Below are 12,422 nucleotides of genomic sequence, written 5' to 3'. Positions count from 1 at the left end.
ATCAACATTTGTACAGTAACGGGGTTATCGCTCCATGTAACGTAGACATGATATGGCTTTAGTATGTTGGTCCTATCACAATCATGAGGTACCTGATTGTATTGTTCTAAGAACAAGAAGCTGTTTCCAGCTTATAATCGGGCCATATTTGACTGTGTGGTGCGTAAAGCCTACAATCTTTTAACAGTGATAACCTCCAGCATCGCCTTTCCCCCAAATAGATAGCCTGCGAGGAAGCTCTCTTGGGGTAGATCCCCTTTCCCCCTCCCGCCCCCCGCCCCCAAGAGAGCTTTGCTCGCAGCCTACCAAATAGGTAGATACAGATATATAGTGAGGCAATAAGTAACCACCAGATAGAATTGCATTTCTTGCAGTTAGAATGAAATACAGGGGAAAACGACATTTGTCATACGAATGCTTTTTTATAATTTTATAATCCCCGGGCTTTAATCCTTACGTTTACACCTTTCGTTTAGAGACAGAAACCATTTGTACAGTCCTAATATGTATGTGACGCCGGGTCAATGACGGATCGTAATTTTTGGTATGATCTAGAACCGGTGGGCGGGGGGGTTACTCTCTTATGTGACCTTAACGGGGACGTGCGGCCTGATAGGGTATGGTTTAATTTTCCGGGTGTTTTGTCTTAAACGGGTATCTATTTCATCAATTTTTGTCTTAAACAGGGTATCCCTACATGACCTCAGGGGAAAGCATTTGTTATTCAACTTTCATTAGAAGACAGAAACTGTTTCTAAATTGAATGTTTTTCTGTAGTAAACGTGAGACATCTTTATCTATCTTGGCCCGCAAGGTCATAGACTGATTTAGTTGCAAAATTTTCGGTTAAACAAAACTAACCTTGAGGCACTCAGGTCAGCCTAAAAAACACTCCGGTTAGCCTAAAGAGCACTCCAGTTAGCCTAAATAACACTTAGGTTAGCTTAAATAGCTCTCCGGTTAGCTTAACGGTTAGCAGTATATGTTGGGGTTGTTCATGTCTCGCATACCTCGCGTGTTTTGTTCATGCTTTGCACGTCTGGCTCGCATATTGTAAACAGTCCTCACGGCCCGAGAACAAAGAACGCGACCGAGAATTTAAAGAATTTGATAACACGACAGAAAACGGAACTCGTACCAGCCGAGTACAAAAAAACGAGACCGAGAACAATAATTCGTGGCCCGAAGTCTTATCTCTCGGCCCATCGCGACCCCAAAAAGAAAAAAGAATTTGATAATGCTACCGAAACCTTAACTCGGTCCTCCTTACTGCCCGAATAATAAAAGAATATGTCTTGATAATGAGGAACGTACAGTCATGGCAAAGTTGTCTTGCCATAACAACAATTTCTGGCATGAAGGTCTCTCTCTCCTTTTCGTAATCGACCATACACCGTATTTGACACCCTCCCCCCCGTCCCCCTCCACCCCCCCATGAATCAAAGTCTCTGTAACATTTTTGCTCTTTCGGGGTTGTTTTCATCTGTGGCACTAACGAGAACAATTAAACAAAACGGTTTCTCGCGCGTTCCCAAATCGTTGGTGACCTTTTAAAGATACATTTGTTTAAGCTTATACAGATAGATCTGTTCGCATGATTGAGGTAAATCTTAGGAAACGGAATTTTATTCCCAGAATTTACTACCTATTAATGCCTTTACGAAAATGCTCGAATTTACATCTCTGCAAGGTTTATATCTTATGTGCTTTTCACTTAGGTTTGTTCAGTTTGTTGTTACACATTTAGGGTCCCACCCCCAAAATGCATTAAGGTCACAGTTAGTTTGCTTTGTTTTATTGTACTTTAGTTGTTGATTTCGTTACGTTGTAATACGTAATTTTCAGTTTACGAGTGTCATCGATGAGCGATTTTGTTGGCTCGAAATAAACAAGTTTTGGAACTTCCATTGCCTTCAAAATGATCTATGCCTCCGTAAAGTTCTTTCTCAATCTCCATGACACGTCTCTTGTCGTACTGGACAGTCGTTGGATTCTACAATGTGGTCTTCCACTCAAAATTTGAAAAATTTCCCTATTTGTTGTACACTAATTATTTTTGTACCGATGGTCAGATCATCACTTGGTGATACTAATGACAACTTTGATTGACATGCTGTTGCTACGGTAACCATGCTATGGACCCCCAACAGTGAAAACAACGGTAGTTGCTTAAATAGAATATCTCAAAAAGTACTAAACCTTTTCACATGAAATAAACACTATAGTACACTTTATGATAATAGTTCTATGCTGTTAACCTCTAAATCCAAACACTTTAGATGTCTAAAGTTGTTTATCTAGTTATTTTTTTCTATGTTTTGAAAAAATAAAAGGCATCAAGATAATTAAACAATAAAGAGAGTGTCATATTAGAAGATATCAAGCCATTTTTGAGGTTCACAGCATAAAACTACGTTATAACAACTAATTGTTCAAGTTTGGTATCAATCAGGGAAATACTTTTTAAGATATTCTTTTAGCATTTAGCTATATTCTGAAAATTGCGCAATCGAGAAAATCAATCTCAAAAGTTCAAGTTAAATATTAAACAAAGGTCATTTACAAGCTGCGTCTACTGCTATTACATGGCAGGGTAGGGACTGTCCTCAGCCAGTCATGCAAAATTCTTCAGGAGAGATTCCAAGCTTGCCAAATACTTTGACAAAAGCCTTTGAGCCAATGTTAAAATGGACTATAGCATCATAAATGCCCAGTTGGAAACCTTCGGCACCCACAAAAACATCTTTAGGTACACGCTCCAAAAACATTCCATTTAGGGACTCATTTTGGTTTTGAGTTTTGCCATACAAGCATCTGCTGAGAAGGTCGTCCTCACTAAAGCTGGCATAAATCGGTTTTAGTTCAACAATTATGTCTAGAGGCAAACCAGGACCAGGTTTGAAAACAATTTGTTTTGTTAGCTCTGTCCCTCGTAAACCCACACCAGCTGTCTGTTCCTTCTAGGCAATATTGCAGGCGCAAATTCCTATCTGCTGAAGAGGTACAATGAAAAAGGCTGGCTAAAATTGCTTTCTTCATGGCAGGTAGGTTGCCTGAATTGCTCCTGATGGCAATTCCATAATAATTTTGCAGCTTATCAATCATTGCATCTGTCAATCTTCCTTTTCCACCCAACCCTTTTTTCTCTTTTTTCAGCTTTCGTAAAGCAGTTCCTAGTCTCTTCTGCACATGTCCAACACATTCTTTCTTCTGAACCTCAACATCAAACACTTGGTAGCTGTCTTAAACCAAGTTAAAGCTCTTGCTATCCCCATTTTCATAATATTCATTGTACATAATCTTTTGCTTATTTAAAGACCGGAAGAAGATTCTCAAGGCACCCTCACGTTCCATAGATGGAGCAGAGCCCTTGTAATTAGCTTTACAAGTGGCCTCGTGGTCTGCTCTCCAAGCAGCATTTTATTTCCTTTTTTGTTCTCATAAACAATAAAATAAAATGTGCTAATGTGGCATTGGCAGCTACAGGTAGGTTAAACTAAATCAAACAGCTCTGTTTGCCACAGAGGCATTTTGATAGTATCCTTTACAGTGCCAAACAGAGTCTTTCATAGAGTCAGAGACGTTCCCCACACTACTAAAAAAAATATGAGACCTGCCATTGGAGCTTTTGCTATTCCATTTGAAACTTTAAAATGTGAAAAAATGTTTTGTACTTAGATCAATAGCTTAAAGCAAATTTATTTACACTTGCAAAATTTAAAAATTGTTATAAAATAGAATGAGTAATAAAATTAATATTAAAAAACAAATTCAGATGTCTTAAAAAGTGTCTAAGAAGCATCAATTAAAATACTCAAGGACAAGACCAACTAAAATTAGTAACAGACTTGAATACAAAAGAACTAGAACCTTTCAATTCTAAGACAGTTTTCCTTCTGAGATGGGTGTCACTTGAGTGTAGTAACTGTTAAACACAGGGAGAAAGTTCTTCATCTAAAAACAACATTTAAAACAAGTAAGAAGGATAACTCACAGAGAAAGAGGCAAACAGATGGGATGTATACTAATAAGTGGATAGATGTCATACATGTAAAGCACATGTCAAAACGCAACAACAACAATAAAAAGAAACAAAGTAAAGCCAGGTGACCCTTGCAGTGGCAAAGTCACGGATGTATCCTTCCTCCATCCTTCCTCTGTGGTGAATCCGGGAACGCCACAAATGTATCCTTCCTCCGTGTAAACAGGCCATCAGGGGTTGTGATTTGAGGAGGTTATCAGTTCAGTTACGTTGCTTTTAATTCTCAACAGAAAAATGGGATGCCATAATTTCCATGTGACTCAAAAAGGGTGCAGTTCTCATGTGAGCTGCTGATTGAAAGTGATTATTTAATTGGAAGTTAATGGATTGCGCAGACATATTCAGTATTAAAAAAGACTTACATAAGTCCCTTAGTCCCAATTCTTATTCCCTTCACAAAACCCATAAGAAGCCACCATTCTTTAAAAGCAAACAATGCACTAATTGGGGGAACCAGTGGAAGCGAGAACAACATTTAATCAGTGCAAGAAAAATCCAAGAACAAATCTTTAATTTGCTTTTAGCTTCTGTTTGCTTAGCCTCTGATCTGTGAGTTGGTAGAGCTTCTGTAAGGTTTGCACTTATTTATTTTTATTTATTAAATCAATTCCAAATTACATTACTTTGCACAGGACAATCCAATGAATCTGTGGTCAGCTTAAACCAGAATATGAGATTCCTTGGAATAAACCGCCTAATACATCACGGATAGTTACTTGTATTATTACCAACAAGGGAAACTTCAATTTTTCTCAGCATTTTATTATTTGTGTGGGACTGTGTACAGTACTTCCGAATGTTATAAATCGAAATGTTGTGTCTGTTTGGCCGTAAGCGTGTTTCTGGGCAACGGAATAAAGCCGAGTCAGAGGCACTTACCTTCGAAATTGAGAGCTACATCACTCCTGACTTGGGCTAATACAAAGATCAGAGTATGATTTACTCTTCGTTCAGTTCTAGTCTGAGATCCCAATGATCACCTTGGCTTTTATGGAGAGCAAGGTAGCTTATTCAGTTGGAAGGATTGAAACACTTCGCGCAATATTTCAACATCCAGTTTCCGAAAATATTTCAGGCGTCTCCTTTGATTAACGTTTATCCAAATCGCTAATTCTTTGCGCTAAACTGAATGTACTTTTCATTTATCGACCAAATATTTACATTATTTGTTTCTTTACATAGCACGGTTTCAAGCGTCTCACCGGAAGTAATTATAAAGACCAATGCGCAGAAGCGTAGGATTTTTCACCTTATAGCGCATCAAGTTTTCGACAGCCAATGAAAAACAGAGATAGTTTTGGCTGGTCCCAGAGCCACTCGTTCAACAATTAAAAAGAAAAAAACGTTGGAGCTCTGGGGACGAGAATGAATTTTGAGTGGAAGACCACCTTTCATTCCCCGCATAAATCGTATTTCGCATAATTATATCATTCCGCAGCTGATCATGCCACATGCCATTCTCCAAAGCCATTCCTCTTTTTACCCTTAACGGTTGTGCTTCTCCGTATTCATTGTCATATTTGCTGGTGGAGTGTTTCATCGTATTCGGTAAGTAAAATGTTCCTCTTTTTCGCAATGATGTGGGGCAGAATTGCTTTCTCGACTTATAGCAGTGTTCAGAGCGTGAATCTCGACCGGATAAAAGGATGCGGTCTACTGACTGACATGTAAGATGAGGGTTCTGACGCAGCTCCGACAACCAAACCAGTTTCGGGATGAAACTGGGCTCCCAGGTTCGCCTCGTTTCGGGATGAACAGCTTGGTTGTCGGAGCTGCGTCCAGAACTTTCATCATACATCTTTGCCCAAGGGTTTTTCGTATCGAAGAAATGTTGCACTCGCTGCGCCAGAGTTTTGCCCATCGAAAAATGTCTGCACCCGCTGCGCTAGAGTTTTGCCCATCGAATGTCTGCACTCGCACACATAGTACGCGCCAGAATTTTATCCTATTAAGGAATTATCTGCACCGTTATATAGGCCAAGATGGCTGCCGCAACATTCACGTCCAATGTTCTGCGGTTGTTTTACGGGGGGGTAACTCAAGCGGAAAACAGAATCCTGCCTCTTGCGTCGGCAGAGCCGCCAACCCTTTCCAAGGCTATTCAAAACCTCCCACCAGAGCTTCGGGAGAGGATTCTCAAGGAGTATCTCGCTATAAAAATGAGGGAGCGAGCGGATCTAGGCTGGGACGAGGCTCATGTGGCGATTTTAGAAGCCCCTTTTTGCGAAGAACGAGAACCAATCGTAAAGGTCTTGTTTTGTTCAAAATTCCATATTTGCGGCCGAGATGGGCTCTGTTTCCATGTGTTTCAAAAATGGAGTCTATCCCGGCTCACCTTTGCTTAACGTTCACGACTACGACGAAATCCAAGGCGCAGCATGTCGATAATTTCGAAAGTCGATAGACATAGATCGTTGCATGTCGATCGAATTCGATACTAATCAATCCAAAAATATCGGAAATCGAATAAAATTGATCGCAAGATTTCTTGTGATTATCGATTTTGATCTATTTTCAATGTTAGAAATTGGATTTGATCGATTTTAATCGACAAGTATCTGAATATGAAAAAGATGTATTCCCAGGAGATGACTGCAGTCGAACGCGGACAAACGAAGTGAGAGGCGATCGGCCATAACAGCAAGACTTCATTAAACTTGAATTAGCACACTCTATTAGACAAACAAAATGAGGAGCAGCAAAACAACTCTATTCACATCAAATCTCAAAAAAAACTCTTGAACGTTCGTTGTTTTTAGATAAATGCGGCTTACGGAACATCAGTTCGGATTATATTAAGAAGAACGAATCGGGCAAAATCGAACGGTTTAGCACGGCTGAACGAAATAATGTTTACGTTCTAATTCGCTACGCTCAAACGAACGTAAAATTATTTTCCTCTTGAAAACATAGATAACTAAATACAACAAATTGATGGCTGGATGCTTATTCAGATTCACACCAACAGTCATAATAACACAAATAAACTGAATCAGACTAAGTAAATGCTAATTTACAAGCCAAGCTGACTAGTTACTTGTAAACGCTTAAAAACATCTTCGAGAATATACATATCTTTCGCAATATCAGACTTCCACCGTCCGTGAAGCTTAAGTACCCTTTCTGAAAGATTAGGATTACAACTAAGGGCAGAGGTGGCTCCACCAGACCTTAAACTATGAAGACCGTACAATTTATGATCCACCCCTAATTCCTTAAGGCACTCTTTAAAGATTTTTCAACATCTGGTATATGACAATTTAACTCTATATAACATGTAAGAATTGGTGGGCTTAAAAAATCTTAATGGACGGAAAAGAGCAACTGAAATGAAAAGATCAATGTTTCACTTGGAAATATACTTTTCCAAAAGCGCAACTGGGCAATACTCGCTATTTAACCTCTTAATATAAACATAATTACCTTCGCGAAAAATGTCATTTTTAGCCCTGGAAACAAACACTCTAAGATAATCAGGACAAGCTTCAACAGATGCACGGGTGCGCGATGTTACAGCTCATTATAACGAAAAAACTCCGCAAAGCCTAACGAGCTCAGATAAAAGCAACGCGTATGTCCTTAAGATTAGCAGAAGCATCAGCAAACTTAACGAAAATAGTCTTAATAATCTCAGCAGATAGAGGCGCCTTTTTAACACTAACTGGCTTATCACGCCTAGCAGCCTCCAACAACTTATGACAAATAGAACTATCCAACGGATTAGCGCCGTTACTTAGACCGGACGAGTGAAACCACTTAAGAGCTGCGTGAGTCATAACTATATAAAGAGGCATATGAGCACTTATAAACCTTAAAAAAATAAGCAACTATAAACGCAATAGGAAAAGGAGGCACCGGCCGAACCTCGGAGAAATTACAATATTCAATAAAGTTCAAAATCTCTTTCTCGTATCTCTTCGTTGTAGAATCCGCTTTAGACCTCAGCAATATCGAAATAAGCTCTCTTAAGTCTGGCTTTACACTAACCGGGCATACACCTCCAACCGTGGTCTGAGACAAACATCTGTAACGAGAAAATAAAAAAGAAATAACAGAAAATATGACCACCAAAACAGTCACATGCTGCTAAAATACTTCTGCCGGAACATGACAAAACGGCAAGCGCCTCCACAAAAACAGTGTAATAATACCAATGTAGGTCAGTGCCTCTAATCCACAAAAAACATTGTGACAATACCAAACTCGGGCCAGTGCCTCTTATCCACAAAAATCATTGTCACGGTAATAATACTGAATCAGGCCAGTACCTCTGTCCACTGAAAAATACATGGACAAGCGACCTATGTAAATAAAGCTAAAGAGACTTTAGAAAACTTCATACGAACAGCCAAGGTGATCCCAGTGAACCTATCACTACCCAAAAACGAGTTGGTGTTACGCCCTTGCTCTGAGGCAGTAGCACCAAAACACTTACAATCTACTACAAATCTAGAAAATTTTTAGAAATAATGGGCCAGAAATATGACGAAGGCCAAAAGGGCACGACTATAGCGACAATGGCCCTGGAAACGTGCAAATAATGAATTATAGCTCTAGCAATAAGGCTTACGGGAAGAAAAGACGAGGCAATTCTCACCATCCAAATTTTGCACGAAAAAATCCACCCCGCTACAACCTGGGTTCCAACATCTAGAGAAAAACTTGGAAACCTTCTTATTATAATTACTAGCAAAACAATCCACTGAATGAACCTCCCAGCTTTCCTCTAAGGACATGAAACAATCGGCTGAAATCTACCAATCATCTACATCAATGATACGACTAATACGACTAGCTCTCTCAATTTCAGTGTGAGGGATCCACTGGACCTCTAACTCTATACCATTATTGGCGCAGAACTGAAAAATCTCCAGCGCAGTAGCATGTAAATCACTTCTCATACTTCCCACTTGTATGATTTTATATGCACTTTGACTATCAGAAAACCACTTCACATAAGAGCCTACAAGTAAGGGTAAAAATAAATGAAAAGCGAACAATATGGCAGATAACTCCCTCCACGTAGAACTTCTTCTCCGTTCTTCCAAATCCCATTGCTTATTATTAACTTGCTCGCCATTAATATCTAGGTAAGCACCACACCCTGTGGCGCTTGCATCCGAATATACTACATAATTAGACATTCTATACGGAGAATCCGACACTACCCTACAATTCAGTTGCTTCAAATTAGACATTATTAATAACATGCTCGGTCAAGCAGGGAAACCCCCTTTCATTGTTTTCATTCGAAGCATTGACGTCACAAGATAAGAAGCAGCTGCCTGATTTTACACCCAAAAAACATCAAAGTTTCTTTTTTATTTGCTAGATCAGGTTAGGTGGCATGTTAAAGTGAACTGTGAAGAGTGGAAAGAAATCCACCCGTTAAATTCCTTTTCGCCTAGACATTCTGAAGGGCTCATGAAATTCCGAAAAGCTCACGAAATGCCGAAGCGCTCATAAAATGCCGATCGGTCAGTAACTTTTTTTTCACAGCCGATCGGAATTGGAGGAAAGGAATGTGGGATCGACTGAATTTGTAATGAACGACGGATTAATTTTGCCGCTCGGTTGTTAGTTTAGCTTCTGTCATCGCTTGAATCACCTGGTTTTTGAATGAACGAGAAAAAAAGTAAACACAGCGGGCCGAATTTGATGAACAACCAATTATTTTACCCACGTTCAGTGGGTTCTCACGGGCTTCTTCTAAAGCCCCAATCCTCAGCCAGCAAAGGCTCGACACCGAAGCGCCGCAAAGCAAGAAAGCAAACGGCGAGTCCCAACGCAAGTATTTTCTGTCAGCTCTTCGTATAACTGACCGAAAAATTCAGCTCAAAGCTTTGTGTGCTGCCTCGAGTTTTCTTCAGTACCCCTCCTGAAGCTCTTTGCGGACCTCGGACGGGATTTTTTCGACTTCCGCGGGAAACAAGCCGTTTTTTGTCGGCGGCTGAGTTCGAGCTCGCAAAGAATCTTTGATTTCGTGATACTTCTGATTTTCGCGCGTGATATGTTGAAACTCCTTGTGGGAGACGATATTTTCGTCGACACCGCGAGAAACCAACCCGTCGATAGTGTCGCGCTTCGAAACGGCCTGCGAGTGAATCGTGGCGTGTTTGTTCACATTTTTTTCACTGAGCTTCTTGTTCAAAGAGCTCAATACAGTGGCAGCAGCGCCGAACAAGCCGCAACCCCCTCGATAGGTGCTCCGACCACAACACCTACACCGGTCAGCGAGGCCGCAATCGTGCCTGAAGAGAGAAGGGTCGTCAAACCCCCGAGAGAGATCGCAGCGACGTGAGTCACTTTTCGAATTTTTTTGTATTTTTTTAGGACAAGACTGTAGTTATCGACTTCACCGGAGATTTCCTTCTCGACCTCGCTGATTTTCGCAAGGCGGAAGTTCTCTGAGCCGGCGGTGTACTTGGCAACACATTTGGGGAAGACATGGCTATAAAATCCGAAGATTTTTTTAATTAATCCGCAACTTGAACTGAAGTGGTTGACCGCGAATATCAGATAGCTCCCCGCCTTCATCTTTGAACAAATTCACCCGTCGAAGCGTCACAAAAGCCTTGGTATTCTGCGGTTTGATAGTGGACCTTTTCAAACGCTACCCCTCTGATGTAGAACTTTGCAAAGAAGGGTTGATGGTTTCCCATTCATCGAATTGTGTTCCGGGTCGATCAAATCGCAGTGAACAAAGTAAGTGGAGGGTGTTGTGAGCCGTTTGACGGATGTAATTGTCTTCAGGTCGCGGGATATGCCAAGAAACCTGGCCAGGTCACTGTCGAGACGGATTTTTGTCCCCTCCGAGTTCTTAATTGCCATCTCTCCGACAGTCGTATTTATTTCGGTGGTTAATTTTACGTCTCATTTTTGGAAAAGATTTTCCAATTTTTATGCCATTTTTTCTAAGGTGTAATGCCCCGCAGAAACAGTAGTGGGAGAAGTGACACCACTCAGATCAAACAAAGAAATTTGTCCATCACGCTTCAAATTTAGCCACGAATTGAAAATTGAGCAGGAAAGAAGCCTAACAAAAGACGCTTTCGGAACTGGCTCGTCAAAATAGATGGTGTAGGGGTTCGAATTAAGTTGTATGCAAAGGCCAAAAAAAACATTTAAATTAAAAAAAATCGGTTTTCATATCACCATGGACTTCGACAACGCTTTTTTCAGCCAAAGGTGGGCTATTCCGTGGTATCAGTCGAATGAGACTGCCATGAAAAGCAAGCTCGCTAAGCAAAAGGTGTGGGCAGCCTTTGACAAAAAGTACCCGAACGCCAACAAGAGCAAATTTCTCGTCAAGGTCTCTTTTCAAAAAGACCACACGGCGACGGCGGACATTTTCTTTAAAGGCGGCGGCCCCTACCTGCTTCAAAGCGTGGTAAAGTTGGACAGCAAATTTTGGTCGCAAGCAATGAAAGACGCTCTCAGGATCGACAAGCACGTTGTTGGGTTTCCACACGAGCTGTCGCCACGCGGTCTAAAAGGTAACAGCGTTTCAATTCCCGCCATGCCATTTCACAATAAAATCCCGAGTCTGAAAGAAATTTTCAGCAAGCAGATCAACATCTTCGTGACCCCAGACCAATTTTTAACGACAAAGTTCAGAGAGATTTTTCAGCAGACCAAACTGACACACCGTTCAGGGCAGAGTCGAAAAAATGGCTTGGTGGACCGATCATGGTCTATTGGCCGCAACAGCTCAACTTTGCAATTTGGTGCGCGACTATCAGCTGCGGGATTTCTCGCGAAATTTTCGAAGACCACCCCGACAATTCCCCCACAGGTCACAGCTGTCTACCGGTTTCACGTCTATTTCATTGTCAGGCGGATCCTGTTTCAGATGGATGGGATTCAGAACATCTCCGCCTTTCCAGATGACCCCACGTTCAACCCGAATGACAACAAGTATGACGAGGCGTCGTACCAAAGACTCGGCAGCGACTTCGGGGTTGACCCCAAAACCGACTTCCGGTACACCCAGGGCTTAACCAGTCGATTGAAGCGTTCATTTACTATGTTTTGGGGTCTCAGGTCAACGTTTAAAGCAGCATTCTGGACTCGGGGGTCGGGCAAAAGAGGCGCGGACCGAGTTTCTTGTCCTGGTTGAAGATGTGATCCGTCAGCCTGACCTGGCAAAGAGCGTGCAGCGGTATCAGCTGGCGGTGGACAAAGCCAAGGTCAGGCTGAATCTCGCCGTGTGCCTGGGCGCATGGATGATGCCGGGGCGGATGGTCATCAACACAAAAACCACGGTCGGATACAACAACCAGCTCAAGCAAGCCAGCGCTGGGATGAAGCTCGGGATAAACCAAGGGGTGAACCAGAGCACAAAAAAAGCAGGCCTCCAACTGATGGCCAGGAGGGAACC

At 41.5% G+C, this 12,422-nt stretch overlaps 1 protein-coding gene across 3 annotated transcripts in view; it reads left to right on the top strand.

Annotated features, from left to right (window-relative positions):
• LOC146472741 (vesicular inhibitory amino acid transporter-like) overlaps positions 1-12,422 on the top strand; it is a 58,831-nt gene that overhangs the window by 33,088 nt on the left and 13,321 nt on the right. Inside the window, exon 1 of one of the 3 annotated variants that reach the window (XM_085119456.1) lies at positions 5,462-5,590. The exons of 1 other annotated variant lie outside the window; for it this stretch is intronic. The gene's annotated coding sequence lies outside the window, so the exon portion shown is untranslated. Of the gene's footprint in view, positions 1-5,461; positions 5,591-12,422 lie in introns of those variants that run through there. One more of the 3 variants, XM_085119455.1, reaches the window with a different exon arrangement.

This window comes from Pavona decussata, unplaced genomic scaffold, assembly GCF_977016875.1.
Source record: "Pavona decussata unplaced genomic scaffold, jaPavDecu1.1 SCAFFOLD_98, whole genome shotgun sequence".
Classification (NCBI taxonomy): domain Eukaryota; kingdom Metazoa; phylum Cnidaria; class Anthozoa; order Scleractinia; family Agariciidae; genus Pavona; species Pavona decussata.
This window is presented reverse-complemented; position numbering and strand designations above follow the sequence as displayed.